The sequence below is a fragment of the Notamacropus eugenii genome, chromosome 5 (genome assembly GCF_028372415.1).
Source record: "Notamacropus eugenii isolate mMacEug1 chromosome 5, mMacEug1.pri_v2, whole genome shotgun sequence".
Taxonomy (NCBI): Eukaryota; Metazoa; Chordata; class Mammalia; order Diprotodontia; family Macropodidae; genus Notamacropus; species Notamacropus eugenii.
The window spans coordinates 31,290,288-31,312,342 of record NC_092876.1 but is presented as its reverse complement, the minus strand read 5'-3'; the positions used below and the strand labels follow the sequence as shown (position 1 = coordinate 31,312,342).

The window sequence follows — 22,055 nt, the reverse complement described above, 5'->3', positions numbered from 1 at the left end:
CCTGAGGCACAAGACAGCTTGCTGCCGGGCTGATGCACTTATGTGTGTCCTCAGGGAGATGCCAGGAGCGGCAGCAGCCGGAAAACGGGGCCCTGCGGAAGGGTCAGAGTAAACAAGAGACAGCTCGTGTACATTCTACAAGCCAAAGGGCCTATGGGTCCTCGGGTCTGGACAACCCCCTTCTAGGAGAGTCTGAGAGGGCCTGGCCATCTTCTGGAAGCTGGCTGGATAAGTACCTACTATGCACAGGACAAAGAGGATAGGGTAGAAGACTGGGGTGCAGACCTAGTAGCTGGGTCACCACGGGCAATGTCCCAAGACTTATTTAATAAGTGTTAGACAGTGGAGGCACGCCCAAAGTCAGTCCCTCGCTCAGCCTTACAGTAAGGTGAGGATAGAGCAGACACACACCCTGTTCTCCAGAGAGGCCTCGATCAGACAACTGGATGCAGAAGAGGATGGGATGAACCCACATGAAGGAAGGTGGAGGCAAAAGGTGCTGTGAAGAGTTTAAGGAAAGAGACATCAGTCACCTGAGTGGCATCAAAGGGCTCAGAGCTGGACACTGAAGGAAGGGGTTTCAGAATATACCCCAGGCCTGGGTGTCAGGAGCACCAGGGTGATCTCAGACAAAGCCACGGCTTCCCTCAGGGACTAGCCAACTCTGACTAGAAGACTGCTCAGTCCAATTCCCTCTTTTCACAAGGGTTTCAACACCTAACCCCTCCCAATCCCCCCTCCCCCCAGCTCTAACCCAAAGATGCTAAGAACAGCGGGAAGTAAGGCTAAGAGAGAAAACTCACATACAGAGGGACTCCAAGGCCAACACGGCAGGCCTATCCTGGAATCTGTCGGCAACAGGGAGCCAGCGAAGGTCATAGAGAAGCAGAGAGAGGGGCCAAATTAAAGGGCACACTGAGAAAACAATTCAGAGAGTGATGGGGAGGACAGTCTAGGAACCATTCAGACATCTAGGCAAAGAAAGACTTTCCCGGGAAGAAATGTGTCTACTAATGAACTACGCTGCCCAGTCAACAGAGGACCCTCCAACAGACTGCTGGCAGCCTAGCCATATTAATGAAGCGTCACTAAGAGCAGGGACCCCAGTGTTCTCCTCCTGAGCGACCAGAGACACAGAACTAAATCAAAGCTGGAAGGGACCACAAGGGCTCCAGGGCCCAGGTGCCGCACTGTAGAGAAAGATCTTCAACTGTTTGCAGAAGACTGAGGGTGTGTATGTTTTACAGGCCAATGCACACGCCCAGCGGTCTGGGAGGTAAATCTTAGTTACTATCATCCCCATTTCACAAATGAGAAAACTGAGGCTCAGAGAGGTGACACGTTCCACCTCCAGCCACCCTGCTCCTAGGAAGGCGCAGAGCCAGGGAGGGAGCCCAAGGGGTCAGGAGTAGCGGTGAGGGAAGGAAGCTCTGCCACCACAGCCGTGGGGCTCTGAAGGAGGAGAAAGTTCGCTGTGAGACTCTGCTTACACAGAAGAGGAACCAGATATGGTCGGCCCGGCCTCAAAGGTGAGAGCCAGAAGCAGGGGGTAGGAGAAGGAAGAAAGGCAATCCCTGGACAGGGAAGTTCAGATGCTGCCCCAGACGCTTGGCCCTGGACCAGTCCTCAGCCTCCCTGACCAGTTGGGAGGCCTTCCCATAAACACTCAGCCCACAGCTTCAACACGGCCTTGGGGCTTCTGGGGGCTCTCCCACCCAAAGGGCTGCAGTGGCCGACAAATGGAAGCAGGCAGGGGCCCTTTTAACTGCCAGATTCCTGTGTGGAGAGGCCCTAGCCAGGAGGCCACTGCAAGCCCTGGATTTGCTGGCTCCACTTCAGATAAGCAGAAGAAACAAGCCCAGCAGCCCCGGGGCAGCAAAACCAGTCTGGCAGCCTCCTCCCGGCCAAGTTCTCAGGACCCGCCTCCCCAGAGCCCTGGGGCTGCTTCTGCCTTCCCCCCACCCTGGGGCCCACAGGCCTCCACTCCAGGAGCTGTGTGTTTGCACAGTGAGGAGGGGAGGCCCTGCCCCCGACACACCTCAAACAGTATCCCTGGGCCAGGAAAGAGGGTGGGAGGCTAGAAGGGGTGGATGGGGGGCCTGGGGGCCTGAGCAATCTGGAGGCTTCCATCAGCCCCACAGCCTAGCAGGTGCCCAGGTGTGGCACAGATGGCCAGTTCAGCAAATAAAGGGCAGGCCATCACCTAACAACCTAAGACAACACCCGGATTTGGAACTAAAAGCTCAAGCACTATGCCTCCATCTCCCCCCACCCAAAACAAAACCACCCAACCAAGTCTCCCAGGACTTGAGTGTCCACAGACCACCAGCTATGCCAACCTGAAAGGGATTGCCCCTAAATGCACATGCCCATCGAGGAGATTTTCTGTACATCTGGGCAAGAACAAGCCTGCAGACAGACAGGCCCTGGGTGGTGGGCGCCCCACTGACCATGCAATCACAATACAGGAAAATATTAGGACAAGCCCAATACCACCAGCTATCTAGAACACGGGCAACAACAGGGCAGGCTAGGAGACTGTGACCACTCTTGACTAAATGACCCGAGGCTCCTACACCAGGCTGCCTATGGGCTCTTAGTTGAGAGACAATGTTAACCAGCATAGCAAGCCAGCCAGGCACAGAGGAGAAGCACCCCATCAGTGAAGGCCTGGGAGCTTGCTAGAGGCAGGCACACTGCCAGCTGACAGGAAGCCAGGGAACAGAGAGATCTCCAAGCCCACCCAAGCACTTGTGCAGGTTTGACAGAACGGGCTTCTGTTCTGAGAACCCACCTTGGAGAAAGATTCTGCCAGGCCGTGCCTATGGGCACCCAGAGGAGGAGACCAGGCCACGAAGGCCCCGGGGGCTGTCCCTAAGGGCCACCTTGCACATGGGAGCCCCAGGGCAGCCTTCTCTAGCTCCCACCTTGAGGTTGTCATGGGCAAGAGACATCTGCTCATCCCCAAAGACAAAGTCAGAAGACCCGCTAAGAGCAGCCAAGCTTTAGCTCAAGCCATGGAAAAATTCCCTCCTGCTAACAGCCAGGTAGGACAGACACTGGAGGCTCCAGGTCACAGACGAGGGAAGGAAATCAGGTTCTTTTTGGGGATACATGGGATGCTAGGGCACCCTGGCTTGGCAGTCTGGAGCCAGTGCCTAAGCCTGGAGACCTCAGAAAGTCCTGGGCAGACCACAATGCCCAGCAGTCCTAATGATACTCCCAGTCATCTATCCAAGAGAGAGAAGATGGCCTCAGTGTTTTCATTTGCTCAGCAGGGAGGGAAAAGCAGGAGGGATCAACACTGACCAGGGGCCCTATGCTATGCTGGGTGCCCCCATGATCACCATGCCCCAGCACACAGTGGGAGAGCATCCCCTGGGTCAGAGTCACTACCCCTCAGCTACAGAAAAAGGAAATGGCTGGGCAGTCAATAAGCACTGATTAGGAGCCTACTGTGTGCCAGGCACTGTGCCAAGAACTGGAAATACAATAAAGGTTAAAAACAGGGTCTGCCCTCCAGGAGCTCCAGGGCTCATGCATGGAGGAGACAAGACGCAAACAGGTGCAGACAAGCCCTAGACCTAACAAGGCAGGGATGCTGAAGCACAGGGGGTCAGTCCGCTGACATCAAAGGGCCAAGGCTGGGGGCTCTCCTTTGTCCAAGCTTTGGGGAACTGAGGACAAACTTACAGCCATGATCCCAGAGCCACGGAATGGGCAGGGACCCATCGGCCCTCTAAGTGCAATTTTTCAAGGTGGGGAAACTGAGGCCTGGAGAGTGTGGGATCACTTGAGTCCATGGGAAAGCCTGGGCAGGAAAGGAGCTGAAGGGCCCTCCCTCCCGCGCCACCAGGCGCTTCCATTCCTTCCTGCTTCATGCTCTGAACAGCCAGGAAGCCCACGCAGACACAAGATGAGTGGGGTGGCGTGGGGGAAGGCAGCACCCAGCCTAGCTGTCAAGAGAGTGCAACACAGCGCAGCAAATGGGCTCTTCAAATGATTAATGCCACTGGCATCTGCTCCTCATAAAGCTCTGTGGTCTCGCCTCATTCTCTCATGCCCTCCCCCAGACCTCCACAGAGACCACAGATCCCACTCGGGTGTGCCCAGGACACTGAGCTACAGCCACATCCGTGGATCCCAAGCAGCACTTCCTGAGCCAGCTGAGCACTGAAGGCAGCCATTGGCAGAAGCAGAGGGGAGTTGGCAGATTGGCAGAAACTCTCCCAACAATGCCCATGGGTAAAGCCGTGCACTCGTGCTGACTGAGAGGGAGAGAGTGGAGACCCGCAGAGGCTCAAGGATCTCAGTTCTCTAAGACCTGCAGCGACAAACCAGCTTACACATGCCAGGCTCTCTGGTGCTGGATGACACTGGGAAACAACCCCAGCTGGCAGTGTGGCCCAGTGGCAACAGTCCCAGACTCAAATTCAGGAAGCCAGGTCTGGCAGTGTTAGTTTACCCACACCACCTCTCTGGGCCTCACATTCTCCATCTGTAAAATGGGGAAAGGGGGGAAGCAAGTGATCTGCAGCTCTCAGATGTTTCTTTATCATCCCTAGGCTAAGGAGTGCCAGACACATCCTTCATTGCTGAATGTCCCAGACAAAGCTATAACTCATTCCCTTCCTGATCCTATGAATCCATCTCTCTTCCCAACTTTCCTCTTTCTGCCAAAGAAGCCAGCCCTTCCAGGCTCAGGGGACTTCCTCAGCTTCTCCCTCCATCTCACCATCTCCAGTTAGTCACCGAATCTTACTCTCTGCCCCTCCACCATCTCACCCATGCCAGTCCCCTTCTGTGCAAGGAGGCGCCCTCATCCCCTCATACTGAGATTACCGCCTAAAAGCTAGATCAATAAAAAAACCGGGAAGAGCAGGGACACTGCGGAGTGTCTGCCCAGGGAGAGTGCCCACTTCAGCCAGGGCAGGCTGACACTTCCCTTGGAGGCTCACCCCATCCCACCATCCCCCAACGTGCCCACTGTGGAGAGTGAGATGCTCAGCCATGTATTAGTGACTGTCTTCCTCCTCCTGGAGATCAGCAATGGCATGCCTACCACAAATGGGCCTCCAGCTCTCTCTGGGCACTGGGCGGGGAGAGGGGAGAAAGTTTCAGACTCTAACCAGAAGCTGCCCTAGACACAGAGCCAAGGGCAGAAAGCTTGGAACCCACTGAGGCTTGGGAAGCAGGAGGAACCTGGAACCAGAAGGGTCCAAAGCCCTCCTCTGAGGCAGGGAAGGCAACTGACCAAGTACACACCAGGGGGTCTATGAGCGGTCAGCCTTAAACAAAGAGGTAGATGGGCTGGAGGAGGGAAGCCAGGCAGGAATCCCAGGAGAGTCCTCAAGTGCTTTCTTCCCATGCCTGGGGGGAACAGCACAGTGATACTAAGACTCAATTTAATCCAACAAAAATGTGCCAGGCATTCCCTGAAACCAGAACATAGGGATAAGGGGGATGCTCTTTAAGGGGCTTACACTCTGCTGGGGAGAATGGCAGGCAGAGACAGCATGACCACACCTGGAGGGTCTTGGGAGGCCTGGGGAGGAGGATGCAAAGTGCCCGGCAGGGAGAAGGGCACAGCCTGGCTGGTGCACACAGTAGGTGAAAGATGGTAAAGGAGAGGTGATCAGGGCACAAAATGAGGGTGGCTGGCATGCTGGATGATAGGGGAAGAAAGGTATGTGCCTGGTTGGCACTTCCCAGCTGGGCCCCTTGGGCCCTCTACAGCCCAGGTGCCTCTGCTGTGAACACGGGGGCAGCCTGACTGAGCTCCTGGAGAGGGTGTGGGGGCCAGTCTGCCAATACTGGTGCCCACGTCCATCCTGCAGCTCACATGAGCAGCTGCTTCCATCTTCTACATCTCACTCGGCATCCTCAGTGCCCCCAGAGCTTCTAAGATACCAGGAAGAAGATGGGGCTGGATTCCCACCTGGCCCCCAAAGGTCTTGGCTCCAAGGGCCCAGGGATGCTGATGCACATGCCCTGGGAGGGAGGAGCCCACTGTCCCTGTCCTGGGAGCAGTCTCTACTGCCCCCTTCTCATAAGGTCTGTCCTGGAGCAATCCTCTAGCTCTCTGCCTGGCTCAGTTTCCCCACCTGCCCCTCCTCCCTCCAGCAGCCACACTCAGGATGAATGGAAAGCCTGTGAACATCCTGGCCCTTCTCATGTGGAGGAGGGGAGAGCCAGCATTATTCTAAGTAACATAAAGTACAGAGCGGGGCGGGCAGATCCCCACATTCTTGCAACCACAGACTCCTGGCGAGACCAGCTCTGCCCCTCCTCTAGCTGGGGGTGGAGCACAAAAGGCCCAGATGGACTGGTGGGGGGGAGGTGGCCCAGACCCATGGCCAGGCAGGCAACATCTAAGCTCCCGCCTCCCAACATAGCCTGCCAGGGCCACTTGGCACACTCAGCCTCAGAGAGGCTGGGCAGACCTGCTGCAACCCGGGCAAGGGCTGGCCCAGCACCCCCTCTGCAGCCCAGGAAGGGGGGGCTGGCCCGTCCAGGCCCCACACCCCCTCTGTAGCCCAGGGGGTCACCTGCCACAGCAGCAGCGGCATCTGAAGTCCAATGAGACCTTGGGACACATAAGACAACATGACAGGCTGTGCCCATCTGCACAAAGGGCCCAAAGAGAGCCCCAATGCTGAAATGGGGGGAGAAGACCCCAGCATGCTGACATCCTGCCAACATTCCCTAACTTCCCGCTTGGCAGCTTTGATGTGTGGCCCAAAAAGGGACACTCAGTCTGGGGAGGTGGGCTCCAAGGCTGAGCTCCCCAGACAATGGGGAACACCACCTGAATCAGGAGGTGTCAGCAGGAGCCCTAGGCACAGGCTGCCCACTGCACAGGCTGCAAGTGCCAGGTGCCACCCATCACAAAGGCTGAGATAGTGTTTTCCAGCTTGTAAAACAATGCCAATGATAAAGGCAGCTGGGCCCATACCATTACCTGGACCAGGCCACAACTTCTACACAAGGCAAGTGACAACTGTTAAAAATAAACATGCTGAACTAACTTAGGCACATGGGAATGTGAAGGTCAACCTTGCTCTCAGGAGACCTGCCCTCTGCAGCCTCCTGGAGCATCAAGGTAACCACTGACACCGAGGGTGGCCTACAACCAGGCAGGACTGACTGAGCCCCTGGGGAGGGGGTGGGGGCCAGTCTGCCAGTACTGGGGCTAGCAAGGGCTGGAGCTGGCTGTTCACAGGAGGGAAGAGAGGCTGATCAGAAAAGGTCGCATGGAGAAGTGAGCCCTGAGCCCCACAGCAGGGCGCTTCGGAAGGGAGGTGGGCATTGTCCCTGCAGGGCCTCATGCTCTGCCACCCAATACTCCTCAGTTAGAGCCCTGACCCTTGGGCCACGCCTGAGAGGCATACAAGTGGTACTATCATCCCCACTGTGTTACAGCCAAGGAAACTGAGACTCAAGAGAGGGCAGGGTCTTGGTCAGGGAGGAAGCATCTGGTATGGGGACTCAGTCCATAAACACGTAAGCACCTACTACGTGCCCAGAACTGTGCTGAGCAGTGCAGATACAAAGACAGACACAGAGAGTCCCTAGCCTCAGGCAGGCCCCATGCAGACAGTGATACACACACATGCTGCAGACAGGAGAAAGAAGAAGTAAGGAACAGCTGGAGGGTACAAGGGGTGAGAGGGCTCAGGAAAGGCTCAGGTTAAAGGTGGGATTTCAGACTTGGGAGGCAGGGTAAAGATGAAGAGGGAGAGAATCAGCCTTGGAAGTGACACCCAGAGCAAAGACAACGGGGCGCCTCACAAATGTGAAAAGGCTTTGAAGGCTGAACAGAGCTAGGTGGCGGCTGGAGTTTACTGAGAAGGGGCTGCTGCAGTCAAACCTTTGGTAGCTGCACGGAGCCAGCAGACCCCCCCCAGCAGCAACTGCAGTGATGGGGGCAGGAGATGACAGACTGAACCAGGGTGGGGGCTGGATTGGAGGGGAGAAGGGGTATCATTGGGTCTTGGCACTATATGGGATATGGGGGTGAGAAAGAGTAGGGAGTCTAGGATGCCCTCTGGGTCAGGGGAGCCTGAGGGCTTGGGAGGAGGAGATGGAGGAAAGAGTTCAGGGGGCTATCACAAGGTCTGTTTGGACACACTGAGCCAAGATGTCTACCGGACACCTAGTTCAAGACATCCCAAAAACAAATGGAGACGCCAGGCTGGACGTGAGCAGGGTGCTCCCAGGTCCGACAGTCACAGACTCACGGCAGGAAGGGGCCTCTGAGGCCAGGAGGCCAACCTGCTCCATCTTACAGAGGAAGAAACAGGCCCAGGAACAGTCATGACTCAACCCAGCCAAAGACCCCTAGGTCCTAAGTGGCCGAGCCTGGATTTGAGCTCAAGGCCTGGTTTGCAGGGTCCAGAGCTGTCAGGCTTAATGTCTGGGATGTCGTACAGCCAGATAGTGAAGACGGCACTGAGGACGGTCCCAACAAGTCTCAGAGGTCAAATGAGAAGGAAACAGATTCCAAAATGTTAAAAAACCAAACCAAACCAAACCAAAAAGCCAACTCCCAGACCTTGGCTGAGACCCACCGGCTCAGGTGCCACACAAGTGCCTGATCAGGTACAGGGGACATCATCATCCCTGTGAAGGGTTTTTACAGATGCTTATATTCATTGTAAGGGCTGGGCCTGTCATCCAGCCCTGTCCTGGCACCCAGGATGCCAGCTAGAAGCCAGCACCAGCAGTTCCTACATCATAACCAGGACCCCCAAAAGACCAAGCACCTGCCAAGGCAGGAGAATCTTGGCTAAAGCAGGTACTCCCAAGGCCAATATCCAAGGCCCCATGGAGGGACTGAGATGTGTTAGTGGAGGCAGGGCCCACACACACAATCACCCAGCAAATCTTCAAAGATGCTGAACTAGGGAAAAAAGTGCTGGCACCATGGTCAATCACCCTGTGCCACACAAAACACATTCCCCTTTCTTCTCCTTCTCTCCTCTTCCTCCTGAGCTCTGAGCTTGGCCATGCATTGATGTAGTCATCTGCCCACTCACCCTGAACCCCAGGACCTTCCATCTGTCCTCCCTGTGGCTCCTACCTCCTCCATCCTCCAGGTCCTAAGTAAAGACAAAGGAGAAAGACGGTGACCCCACCCATGCCATGCTTTGGAACCAGGCAGCAGAGGGCAAGTGGCTGTCTGAGCACTGGGCAGCCCAGATCCAGGTCCCTGAATAACTTTTAGAATCTATCTTTCAGGAACACTCAATAGTAACTAACAGTCCCAGAAGGTCTTTCCTCTCCTGCTCCAATGTGAGGGTCAGCGTGCCTTGCAGTCAGGGTTCTAGTTCTCACAAACAAAGCTAATGCAGCCAAGGTTAAAGGGAAGCAGGCAGTCAGTGTCTCTGATAAAGGCCTTATTTCTCAAATTCATAGAGAACTGAGTCAAATATACAACAGTACAAGTCATTCCCCAACTGATAAATGGTCAAAGGATATGAACAGGCAGTTCTCAGAGGAAGAAATTAAAGCTATCTGTGGTCATATGGAAAAATGCTCTAAATCACTATTGACTAGAGAGATGTAAACCAAAACAACTCTGAGGTACCACATCATACCTCTCAGATTGGCTAACATGACAAAACAGGAAGATGTTGGAGAAGATGTGGTAGAGTTGGAACACTAATTCATTGTTGGTGGAGCTGTGAGCTGATCCAACCATTCTGGAGAGCAATTTGGAACTATGCCCAAAGGGCTACAAAAAATGTGCGTACCCTCTGACCCAGTAATATCACTTCTGGGACTGTCTCCCAAAGATATCATAAAAATAGGAAAGGGTCCCACATGTACAAAAACATTTATAGTAGCTCTCTTTGTGCAGGCAAAAACTGGAAATCGAGGGGATGTCCATCAATTGGGGAATGGCTGACCAAGCTGTGGTATATAAATATAATGGAATACTATTGTGCTATAAGAAATGATGATCAGGAAGACTTCAGAGAGGCCTGGAAGGACTTATATGAACTGATGCTGAGTGAAAGGAGCAGAACCAGGAGAACTTTGTACACAGCAACAACCACAGTGTGTGAGGAATTTTTCTGATAGACTTAGTACTTCACAGCAATGCAAAGACCTAAAAAATTTCCAGTGGACTCTTGAGGCAAAATGCCATCCACATCCAGAGAACTATGGAATTGGACTGCAGAATGAAGCAGACCATTTTCTCTTGTGTTTTGTTTCGTTTTGTTTTATGGTTTCTCCCATTCATTTTAATTCTTCTACGCAACATGACTAGGGTGAAAATGTATTTAATAGGAATGTATGTGTAGAACCTATATAAGATTGCACACCATCTCAAGGAGGGCATGGGGAGGGAGGGGAAAAATTCTAAGACATAGTAATTGTAGAAAACTGAAAACAAATAAAATAATAAAAAAATTTTAAAAAAGAAAATGATAAATGTTGGAGAAGATGTGGGAAAACTGGAACACTAATGCATTATTGGTGTGGCTGTGAACTGATCTAACCATTCTGGAACTATGCCCAAAGGGCTATAAAAATGTGCACACCCTTTGACCCAGCAACACCGCTTCTAGGGCTGTATCCCAAAGAGATCATAAAAGTAGGGAAAGGACTCACAGGTATAAAAACATCTATAGCAGCTTTTTTTTGTGGTGGCAAAGAAATGGAAATTGAGGGGATTCCCATCACCCAGGGAATGGCTGAACAAGTTATGGTAAATAGAATACTATTGTGCTATAAGAAATGAACAGGTGGAGTTCAGAAAAATCTGAAAAGATTTCTATGAACTGATGCTAAGTGAGGGGAGCAGAACCAGGAGAACACTGTACACAGTAACAGCCATAGTGTGCGATGACTACTTGGATAGACTTGGCTCTTCTCAGCAATGCAATGATCCAAGACAATTCCAAAAGACTCGTGATGCAAAATGCCATCCACGTCCAGAGTCTGAATGCGGATGGAAGCAGACTATTTGCTCTCTTTTTTGTTTGTTTTGCTTCTTCTTTCTCATGGTTCATTCCACTGGTCCTAATTCTTCTTTACAACATGACTAATGTGAAAATATGCTTAATATGAATGTATATGTAGAGCCTATGTCAGATTCCACCCCATTTTGGAGAGGGGGAAGAAATGAGAGGGGGAGAAAATTTAAAAGTCAAAAGCTTATGGAAGTGAATGTTGTAAACTAAAAATAAATTAATTAATTTAAAAAAAAGAAAGGATAAGCAGGCAGACTTCAGAACAACCCAGAGAGACTTACATGAACTTATGCTGAGTGAAGTGAGCAGAACCAGGAGAACACCGCACACAGTCACAGCCACGTTATGTGATGATTAACTATGATGGACTTGGCTCTTCCAGGCAATGTGATGATCTAAGATGATTCTGAAAGACTCATCCACATCCAGAGAAAGAACTACGGGGTCTGAACGCACGTCCAAGCACACTGTTATCATTTGGGGGGATTTTCTTTCTCGTGATTTTTCCCTTTGGTTCCGATTCTTCTTTCACAACATGACTAATGTGGACATATGTTTAATGTGATTGTACATGTATGGCCTATATCAGAACTGCATGCTGTCGTGGGGAAGGGGAAAGGGAGGGGAAAAAATGGGAATTCAAAATTTTATAAAAGTGAATGTTGGAAACTACCTTTATATGTAAAATACTATTAAAGAGGGGGTGGGAGAATTCCAGTGCTTAATTAACCTCTGGACTCTCTGTACCTATGAAAGTATTTCTCCCTACATGCCCAAAGTGGGGACAGCAATCAGTCAGTCAACAAGCAGTGATTAGTCACTTTGTGCCAAGTACCTGGGCAACTAGGTGGTACAGTGGAAAATGAGATGAGACTGCAGTCAGGAAACCCTGAGTTCAAATCTGGTCTCAGACACTAGCTATGTGACCCTGGGCAAGTCACTTTACCCTGTCTGCCTTAGTTTCCTCATTTGTAAAATGAGCTGGAGAAGGAAATGGCAAACCACCCTAGTATCTCTACCAAGAAAACCCCAAATAGGGTCACGGAGAGTCGTACTTGACTGAAATGACTCAACAGCAACAACAAATAATTGTGCCAATCTCCACACCAACCAAAAAAGGTAAAAGTCATGTGACATGTGTCATGTGACATTTCAAGGGTCCCTTCTAAACTTCTCTCCGAGCAAGGGCCACTACCAATCACAAAGAAAAGAAGCTCCATTATCCCTAGAGAGTTAGGGGAGGCTCTGTCACGGTGAGGTGAGCACCGGGCCTCGAATCAGCCTGGCTGATGATCAACTTGAAGGAGCCACCGAACCCCTGATGACACTTTCCAAAGAATGCACAAAAGGTCATGACCCACAGCCCTCCCTCAGGGCAAGGCCCTCCACCGCCTCTGAAGGCAGCTCACAGGGAAGGGGTCAGCTTGGTGCTCCCATCCTTCTCAACCAATCAGAGGGGAGATGAGACAAGAGAAGACAGATATGTCTTCTCCAACGCTGCTGCCCCCCTGGCTGTGTCCTGTCTCCGCACACCTGCCCGGGGCAGTAATCTGAGGGGGAGGTAGGCTGTTTGCCTCAAGTCTCTCCCCACTCCACTCCACAGTCTGCACAGGTATGATGATGTCATTCCACCATTCAATAAACCCCAGTGGCTCCTTATAATCTCCAGGAGCAAATACAACCCTCCCCCTGGCATTCAAAGCTCTTCATAGCCTGGCCCCCTCCCACCTTACATTCCCCCCATACACAATACAACATACCCTATGATCACTGATACTGGCTTCTGTCTCCCACCTCAGGTGTTTGCACAGGCTGTGCCCCACACCTGGTGTGCTCTCCCTTGTTCCCTCAGGTCCCAGCTGAGATCCCTTCCCAATCGTCCTGGAGGCAGCTGGAACATCATGACTTGTGCGCTGTCTCCCCTACTAGACTGGGGTTTCCTTGAGGGCAGGGGCTTTTTTTGCCTCTTTTATGCTCCCTAGAGGGTTCCAGATCAATAGAGAAGCTCCTCAGGCCCAATCTGCCCAACCTGGCAGACCAAGGTCCATAGCCCACACAGCCTAGGAGCTCTTCACAGCCCTCTGGGATGGGCAGCTCAGAGAAGCTTCCCTGCCAGGTTCCTGGTGGCCCAGCCAACCCAGCAGCAGGTGGTTCATTCTCAGCTAACTCGACTCCTGACTCTCCCCACTGGGTCCAAGCTGGTGCATGACAGTCCCTCTGCCACAACAGCCCTTCAGGGACTCAAGTATGTGCCCCCGAAATCATACAGAGATGGAACCAACAATCAAGACCTGCTTGGGAGAAAGATCCCAACCAGGCTGTGGGCCTGGGCCAGGGGTGGGGGTGGGGGACACTCCATCTCAATTTACCTGCCCCACCCCCTGCCCCACCATGTCTGACCCATTTATCACTAACCCAAAACCAGCCAAACAGTTTGAAAGGGAAGTATTTTGAATCGTGCAAATCTCAGTCTCAGGGAAGGGACAACAGAAGGGTTCAGCACCTGAGCTGGCCCAGGGGCTCACCCCATACCTGCTCCATCAGCAAAGCTCCATATTCCTCCAGAGAAACCTGCCCAGGGACCTGAGAAGAGTTTCCAGGGTCCCAGGCTCTCACCCGGACAGGAGAGGCAAGAGGGCACCAGACTATGGGCAGGGCCAGGACGGTCTGTCAACAATCTCAAGGATTCTCTTCCTGGTTACCCAGGCTGATAAAGCTGCCCCACCCCCAACCCCAGCACACCTGGCTACGTCAAGGTCACAGGGCAGCCCTGGCTGGGGCTGGGCAGATAGAAGATGGATGACAAAATGCCTCCCAGAAGTCAGTAAGAGGACAAATTGCTTTTGGTTTTTGGACACACACCTTAGAAGGGCACATACAGACTGGGCATAAGCTCCCTTCACGGCTGTGGGACTCATGGGAACTTAGAATGGGGCAGGAGGCAAAGTCCCCAGCATCCAATGACAAGAGAAGCACACTGCCATGTGGCAGAGGGGTGGCTGTGGGGCCCGGACCTCCCAACCCAAATCGCCAGGTATCCTAAGATGGAACCCTCAAGCCAATGTCAAAGGCTTTAAGAAACATCCCACTTCAGCTGGAATAGGAAAAAGCTGAGCTTTACAAGTGGCCAGACCTGCTCAGAATCAGGATGTCTGTTGGAATGCAGCCTGGTGTAGTGAGGTTTGCAAGCCCAGGATTAGGCATTCGGAGGCTGGGCCTGGAGTGGCAGCCCCTTCCCCGTCTCCAGGCGGCTCAGTCCCCCTGCCTATTATGACAGGCTTGGCTCAGATGACCCCAAAGGCCTTTGCCAGGCTGACAGACCAGAATCTGAAAGTGTGGCAGAGCTCCCTCCCTTATGCCCTTGGAGCGGCCATCCTCTGGCACAGGAACCTACAGCCTAGGAGCCCCAGGAGTCCAGGGAAACAGTACATTGGGCTAATTCACTGTAACTGATCACAGGGAAAGAGGGGAGGAAGAAAACCAAACAACCCACACTTACTTTAAGGGTCTCCAAGATTGCTGGTTCAAGTTCATTCAATGGAGGGAACTCTAGTGGCATGAGCACCATTATTAGGACCCTTGACTAAGCCAGAAAGAACCTTGGGCAGGTGTGTAAAGGACCCCTGAGGTGGTGAGGTGAGGGAGCAGACACCCCAACTCAGTCCCAGGCTGGGGCACCAGGCGCCAGGACTTCCATGCTGTACACATGGAAGGACCAGTCCTACCCAAGGCTCCTTCTCCAGCTGCCAGCCAGGCTCATTCAGGTCCCTGGGCCTTTTGAAAAGAACCCACTATGAGGTTTCAAAACAGGGAATGAAACTGTTTTCCAGCTCTCAGGAGTACAGCAGAGGTAGCGTGTGAATTGTTCTCCTGGGCTGGGCCCCTGCTCCAGCTCCCAGAGGCAGGGCTGGCGCGGACACCCAGAGGCCTCCTGTCTGGGCCTGGGAGGGCCCCTCCAGACTGGCCACAAACCACCAACTGCTAAATAAAAAGCCAAGAACTCAACACACTGGCTGACTTTTTCCTCTTTTTTTCTTGCCTTTAAAAAATACTATTTGTTCTATGAGGAGAGGATGGATATTAGGGAAATTATGGTGATATTTTTAAAAAGATGACATTGATAAAAACATTTTTTAAAATAAATAACTGAAGGCAACCAAGGCAGAGATCAAAGCCTGCAGATGCCTCAAGATGGCAGTGTCAGGATGCAGGCCACCAAGCCCTCTGTCTTGGGGGGGGCCCTCACGCCAAGGAGGGCACAGCTGGCCCCAAAGGCACCTCTCCAGGCAGTGCTCTGCCCTGAGACACACGTGCCCATTTCTAACATGGCATTTCTGAAAGAACCCTTCCCATCACCACCACCTAAACAAACCCCCTCCTGGCAGTTTAATTAATAACAGTTAAGTCTAAGTAATCCTTAAGACCAAGCAGCTACAAATCCATTAATTTTCTCCTAATTAAAAATGACAGAAGACAGATGGCCCAGTACTCCAGCTACAGGCTCAGCAAGGCCCAGCAAGAACTGTGCACCACACTCAGAAGGTCCAGCCGCCCCTGGTGCCCAGGTTGCACTCTCCCACCAGGCCTCAGATGATTGGGAGGCAACCTGGGCACAGCCCTGCTTGTCCAGGCCCGTGGGTGTGTGTCTTCAAACACCTGACCCTTGTCCAGCCAGCATTCTTCAAATAGCAGCCCCAGGTCCCTGATAAGGCGGAGCAAAAGCAGGTGTTTTACTGGAAATCAGAGAGAGTCAGAGGGACCTCACCTTGCCAGAGTCGGAAGGATCTGTGCCTGAGCTCTCTGTGGTCCTGGAGGCGGGAGGAGGCAGCTCTGCCAGGGACCAGCCCGTTGGCAGGCCGACCATTTAAATCACTGAGACCCGTTCATGGTCAGAGCCAGAACTTCAGCCGATTAATCCGCTGAGCGAGAAGCCAGATTTCAGGGATGTGCTGGGGGAAGGGCCTCTCCCATGGAAGGGCTCTCCCCCATGCAGAGCACACAGTGGGCTCCTCCCTCCAAGCTACACCTATAAGGAGTGGATAAGGCACAATGACCCGTAGGGAGAGCCAGGTCTCTCTCCTTCCACTAACAGGAAATCCGGCAGATGGATCCCAGAGCCCCCACTGGCTGCTGACCAAGCCTGAGCTGCCGTGGCCACCTCCAGCACAAAGCTCGGAGCTTTGCTCCGCCCCAGAGGAGCAAGAAGGCAGGTTTCAGGTGCCCTGGCATCCAGGCTGGGGCCCCACCCACCCCTCCCTGCTCTAGCGAGGCCTCTGTGCCAGCTACCTGGCAGCACTGTCTACAGGAGCCCTCCCCATCTGACACAGGGAGAAACAAAGGCACAGAAAGTTCCAGGGGCTCCATTGTCCAGGGCTGGAGCCCAGGTCTACTACCACCAGAGCCAGGGCTCTCTTCCAGGATGGCAGCCTGAGTGTCCTTTTCCTCCCTGGTTTCCTCCCAGGAAACCTGTTCTCCCTCTGTTCTCCACTGTTTCTTGGGGACCCTCCCCGGAGGCCACGCCATTCCCCACTCTACCAGAAGGGGAGTTCTCCTCAGACCCTGGTGGGGAGATGGGGGGGACACCACCAGTGGAGGGAAGAGGAGGTTCAGAAAAGACCAAAATGACCTGCTCACCCCCAGGGTCAGGCATATTTGAGCCAGGGATCAAAGTCTTCCTAATGCCCATCTCCCATGACAGCACTTAGATCAGTCCAAGAAAAATGTGACAGTTGCAGAATGTCCCAGGAGTTGGAAGAAGCCTCAAAGATCACACCATCGAGTCAGACCCATGCCTCCCCATGAATGCCCTCTATAATACCCCCACAAGTGGTCCTCCAGCATCTGCTTGAATATATCCAACCGCAGGAAGCGCACCACCTCTCCTGGGTGCCAGGCTGTCAACGCTGAGGGCCCACTAACTTTTCTTTTCCATTCCGAGTCCTTCCCAGGACATGATGGGAGGCCCCCTCCTGCTTGGGAGGCAGTTCAGCTTTTCTTTGCCCTTGGAAGACTGTAGTGCCCAGCATGGCGCCTGATCTTCCATGAGGCAATCAGCACCAGTTAGAATGAAGGCCAAAGATGCCCACGGAACTCTTCTCACCCACAAAGACAGCAAGGGTATTTCTACCAAGTCTCAATGAAAATCCCTCCAATGTGTGATCCACAACATTTCCTAAGGGCCACAAGGTCTGGAGCTGGGACGCTGGCCCTCAGAGGCTCCCACTGAACAGAGGGAAATGCTGAGGCGCAAACAGGAAGAAGAGTGCCTGGTCACAAAGGGGTCTGACTCCCAATCTGGATTTGGCGAGGGTGTGCTGGGGGGAGGCTCCAATGGGCACGGGCACCCAGTGCCAGGAGCCCAGGACTGGCATTCACAAACCTGGGAGCTCTCCAGAAGAAGCAATGGGGGTGTCTCTGGGCCTCTCAAGGTATGCCATGATGCCTTGGCTACGTAGGTGGGAAGAGGAGTGGCCACACTGGGCAAGGCCCTGAGGCAGGGCCAGTCACCCACATGGGGGGGGTGCAACTCGAGAAAGAACTGCTTATAGCAAAAAGGCATGTCTCAAAGGGAACAAGACTGGAACATGGGTGCCCGGGGGAAGGGGAGGTCTGTAACCTCATGGCACTGGTCCATGTGACCATGCAGGGCCCTGCTCCCCTCTACCTCAGGCCAGGAACTCAAACCCAAGTCAGTGGCCACTCTGCCCTAGGAGATGGGGGGCAGAAATCATTTCCACTCCCCATCCTTCTCTCACACTCACACACACACACACACTCACACACTATGTTAACATTCATGATGTCCTGGGTGATTTAAATTCCCCCACCCAAGGCAGAGAGGCTCTCGTTCTTTCACTGGCCAGCCCTGCTCCCTATCATGAGGCCCCATGGTCCAAGCAGAAGTCAAACACTCTCCCAGGCTGACCACTTACTTCCTTGTTCCATGAGCCTAGCCTCGGTCATGTCTTCCTCCAAATCTACAGGTCCATCACAACACCTGGAAGGTCTCCCCTGTTCCCCTCTGCCGGTCTTCCGGAGGCAGGCCAAAGCCTTCCCATGCCAGCAGCAATCTGTGTCTCCCATTCGGGAACCACAGAGCCACAGAAGCCAGCATGTCAGGAGACAAGCAACAATTCCACTCCAGAGCTGAGAGAGACAGGGAGAGGGCTAGGCTAGCCCATCCAGGATGCAGGAATCCCCCTCTGTTGGGCAATTCCAGGCAGTGGAGTGCAAGTCTGGGAACTCAGATCCAGCCTCAGTCACTTCCCAGTTATTTGACCCTGGGTGAGTCACTTAGCCTCTTCTGCCTCAGTTTTCTCAATTGTAAAATGAGATGAATAGAAGCACTCACCTCCCCAAGTCATTGTGAAGACGAAATGAGGCAATGTTTCTGGTGTCCATCAATGTGGCCTGAGCGAGGTCTCTTGGGGAGTGAGGACGGGAGGGCTGACACTCCCTGACCTTCTACCCACACCCTGCCCTGAGAAGAAGGGAGGGACTTCAACAAAGAGGCAAGAGAGCTCATCCCAGACTGGGGGATGGTGAGACCAGAGGAAAATGGTGCTGTTTGGCTAGAGGGTGCATGGGGAAGATGCCCCATCTGAGAGAGCCAGGTGGGATCCTATGGACACTGGTAGCCTCCCACCTGGGGAGTCCCCATTACAAAGAATGTGCAACAAACATCCGGAAAGAGACTCAGGGATGCCGTGGAAGTCTGCTCCCCTCAGGATGAACTTGGGAGTTTCCTAACAGCTTCTATCAGAATGTAAGGGGCAAAGGGTGAGGAAAGTCACGGAGTTCCCCCAAGAATCAAGCAGCCCACAGGACGGAGGAGCCAGCAGGAGGACCCGGCTCCCCCAAGAACCAAATGGCCCAAAGGGAGGGGGAGGCAGTAGCAGGGCCCAGGGCTCCCCCGGGAACCAAGTGGCCCAGAGGAAGGGGGAGCCAGCAGGGGGACCTGGCCCCCCCAGAACCAAATGGCCCAAAGGGAGGGGGAGCCGGCAGCAGGATATTCATGGGCTTATGGCAAAGAGAAGGGACCAACTCTACCCCCAAATCCTCATTCTGAGGTCTAGAGAGGGGCCTCGCCCCAGATCCCTGAACAAGGTGGTAGAAAGGGGTCTAAAAGCCAAGTGTCCGGAATCCTGCTCTGATGTTTCTCTGTGATTACACTGGAAACAGAAAAGCTCAGGGCTAAAGGAGAGGACGCTGGGCATCTCTCTACTCCAGCATCTCCCACAGCCCTCAACACTGGTCCTGGCCCGTGCACATGAAGCCCTCTCCTTGGGGGAAGGACCCCTTCTTTCTGGGGGGCTCTAAGGTTTGGGCAGTCTCTCCTTCGAGGAAGCTGGGGGGTCCTCACTGTGGCCCCCACATCTGTGCTCTCTACACCCCCATGGTGGAACATCACCTGCAAAGAAAAGGCAGAGACTCCCCCGAGACTGGCCCTGAGCCTTGGTTAGCATCCTAAGGCAAGTCCCAGGGTGTGGGAAACTCAAGGATCAGGCCACCAGCCACCGAAGGAAAAGCATGGGGCAGAACCATCTGATTAACACATATTTTGCACATTCTGGGCCTCTCTCTGGACAGCGGCAGCACTAGCCCACCAAGTTTCCCAGGAGCCAAATTCAGTGGTTGCCAGAGTTGCTGGTGGCCTGCCCTTGCAGAGGCTCACCCCATTCCAGCTTGCTCAGGCTTTGGGAATGGGTCCTGACAGGCTGTTAGGAAAAAAAGGGGGAGGGGTGCAATCCTTGCCTAGGTTGTCCCTCCAGGGCCATAAGGGGAAGGAGGCAAGTGTCCTCCTGCTGCTTCCAGGCAAACACATGAGCATTCAGAGAAACTGAGTTCTGAGCCAAACAGCCCAGTGGTCAGACTCTGGCAAGGTTCAGAGCCATGGAGGGACTCCTTGATCGCCAAACCCTCCGCAGCTCTGCATGCCTCTGAAATGCCAGCAACCACAAGTGGGAATCTCACAAGAATCCCCCCAGAAGCCAAGCCCATCCCCCTCTATTCCCAGGGCCTAGAAGATCCATATTGGAGAGATCTCACATCAGCCCAGGAGCAACAGAAGCAAATCAGGAGCTAGGCAGCCAGATGCCCCTGACTTCATAGCACTCACATCCAGTCTGGTGCTAGGGGCCCAGACAGGAGGGGCAGGCAGCCCCTCCGGCTTGTAGCACCTTCCTCAATCTGTTAGTAAGCCAAATGTTTAGCTACAAGTCTGTCTAGAGTCTCAACACCCAGAGAAAATCTGCTTCTCTGCCCCTAGAGCCAACAGACAAGCAGGTGAGGCTGGCATCTAGCTGGCAGAGACTTGGATGGGTACCAGAGCATCCCTGGCGGGAAGGGAAATACACTGAAAAGGAGAGGAGAGCACTTATCTGGAGGGACCACCCAGCACGACAAGCCACAGGGGCCACGAAGAACTGACCCCTAGCAGGTGTCAGACCAGCTCGATTCCTCGGATTTATAAAATTCTACTCTTTTGGCGAAGGGGACGAATCCACTGCTCAGCTGGACATTCTGGGGGTTCGAAGAGAGAAGGGGAAGTTTTTACCAAAAGTCCATTGCAAATGAGTGTGTGTGCACACATGTGTGCATGTGTGTATGCATGCATGTGCGTGTGTGTGTGTGTACTGCACGTATGTGTGCACACGTGTGTGCTCATAGGTTCCACAGCAAGGCTTAGTTAAGATCCCACTTCAAGAGGACTGGGCCAGGGAGAGGGAAGGCTGGATCCTGGGGTCACCATCTGGGCCCTGGGAGGCTCCGGCACCCTCTTGTTGCTGCTCACATCCCTCTCACAACATAAGGCAGACGGGACTGAGGACAGATGACGCTTTGGCCCCAAAGAGCCTGGTTCAAGTCTCGGCTCCAGCAATATTGTGACCAGCAGAACTATGGCCTAGAATTTAGGCTCCAAGGCATCTAACTAAGCCCCTCATTTTACAGATGAGGAAACTGAGGCCTAGGGAGGTAGGGGTGCTGGCCCAAGCTCACAAAGTTTAAGTTCCTGGCTGAGGCAGTATTTGAACCCAGTACCTTGGACTCCAAAAATGGAGAGAAAATGTTCTGAAATGTTCCTGACTTGGAAAGTTGCAATGAGACACGTTGAACCTACCCAACCAGGCTGTTGGAAGGGTCCCTGCCCATACAGAAAAGCCCCAGAGGCCCCAGGGAAGGAACCTTTCAGTGAAAGGGAATGGGAGGCAGCGCCAGTGCTGACTGGGAGGGCAGTGCTGAGGCCCTGGCTGCCAAGAAATCCTGGAGGGTTGAGAAATTGAGGGGCTCCCAACATGGCCACCAGCACACCACTCTGCCCACCCTGTGTCCTCACACCCAAAGTGTTTTTCTCAGACAAAGGAGAGGTTGAGCTCCCTACAAATCCTGAAGAATCCCACCATTTACCCTCAGGCAGAACCCCGTCTGGGTCTCAGTTTCCCCATCTGTAAAACAAAGCAGCTTGGACAGAATACCAGCTCTGCCCTTCTGGTGTTTCCAGAATGAACCTGGAAGGCCTCAGTCCAGCCCTCAGCCCTCACACGGGCAGCTGCTCCAGCAGACCTGCTTCAAGAACTGAGGGTGGTGCAGGAAATAGGACCTTTCAAGGCATGCCTCCTGTCCCCCAATCGCTGGCTGCTGATGGGTAGAGCTGGCTCTCCCTAGGCTGCAGCAGACACCCTCAGCAGCCCCTGCCAGGTCTCCCTGGCTCCAACACACAGGCTTCAGGCTTCAGCCACCAATGCCTCCAATATCTCCCAGAGCATACACACAGGCACAGCATCTGCTTCAGTCAGCACTGAGCACAAGATGATCCCCTCTTTTACCTCCCTGACAAGCTGTCATCCAGCAGGGGGTAGGTCTCCATCTATCTCTCTGCACCGCATGCCCTGAACAGAACAAGGCTAAGCCCCCTTCCACAAGACAGGCCTTCAGAGACCTGGGCACCAGGCACCACAGCCTTCCTAAGGCCTCTTCTTTAGGCTAACATTCTCATTTCCTCCAATGGTCTTCAGAGGATATTGCCCAGACCTTTCCTCATCCTGACTGTCCTCAGGACATTAAGCACCCACC

The 22,055-nt window shown here is 53.5% G+C and overlaps 1 protein-coding gene across 3 annotated transcripts in view; it reads right to left on the bottom strand.

The window, feature by feature from the left end:
- Nucleotides 1-22,055, bottom strand: part of SIPA1L3 (signal induced proliferation associated 1 like 3) — a 157,946-nt gene that overhangs the window by 127,820 nt on the left and 8,071 nt on the right. Inside the window, exon 1 of one of the 3 annotated variants that reach the window (XM_072608269.1) lies at nt 13,515-13,664. The exons of the other annotated variants lie outside the window; for them this stretch is intronic. The gene's annotated coding sequence lies outside the window, so the exon portion shown is untranslated. Of the gene's footprint in view, nt 1-13,514; nt 13,665-22,055 lie in introns of those variants that run through there. 3 annotated transcript variants of the gene reach the window in all.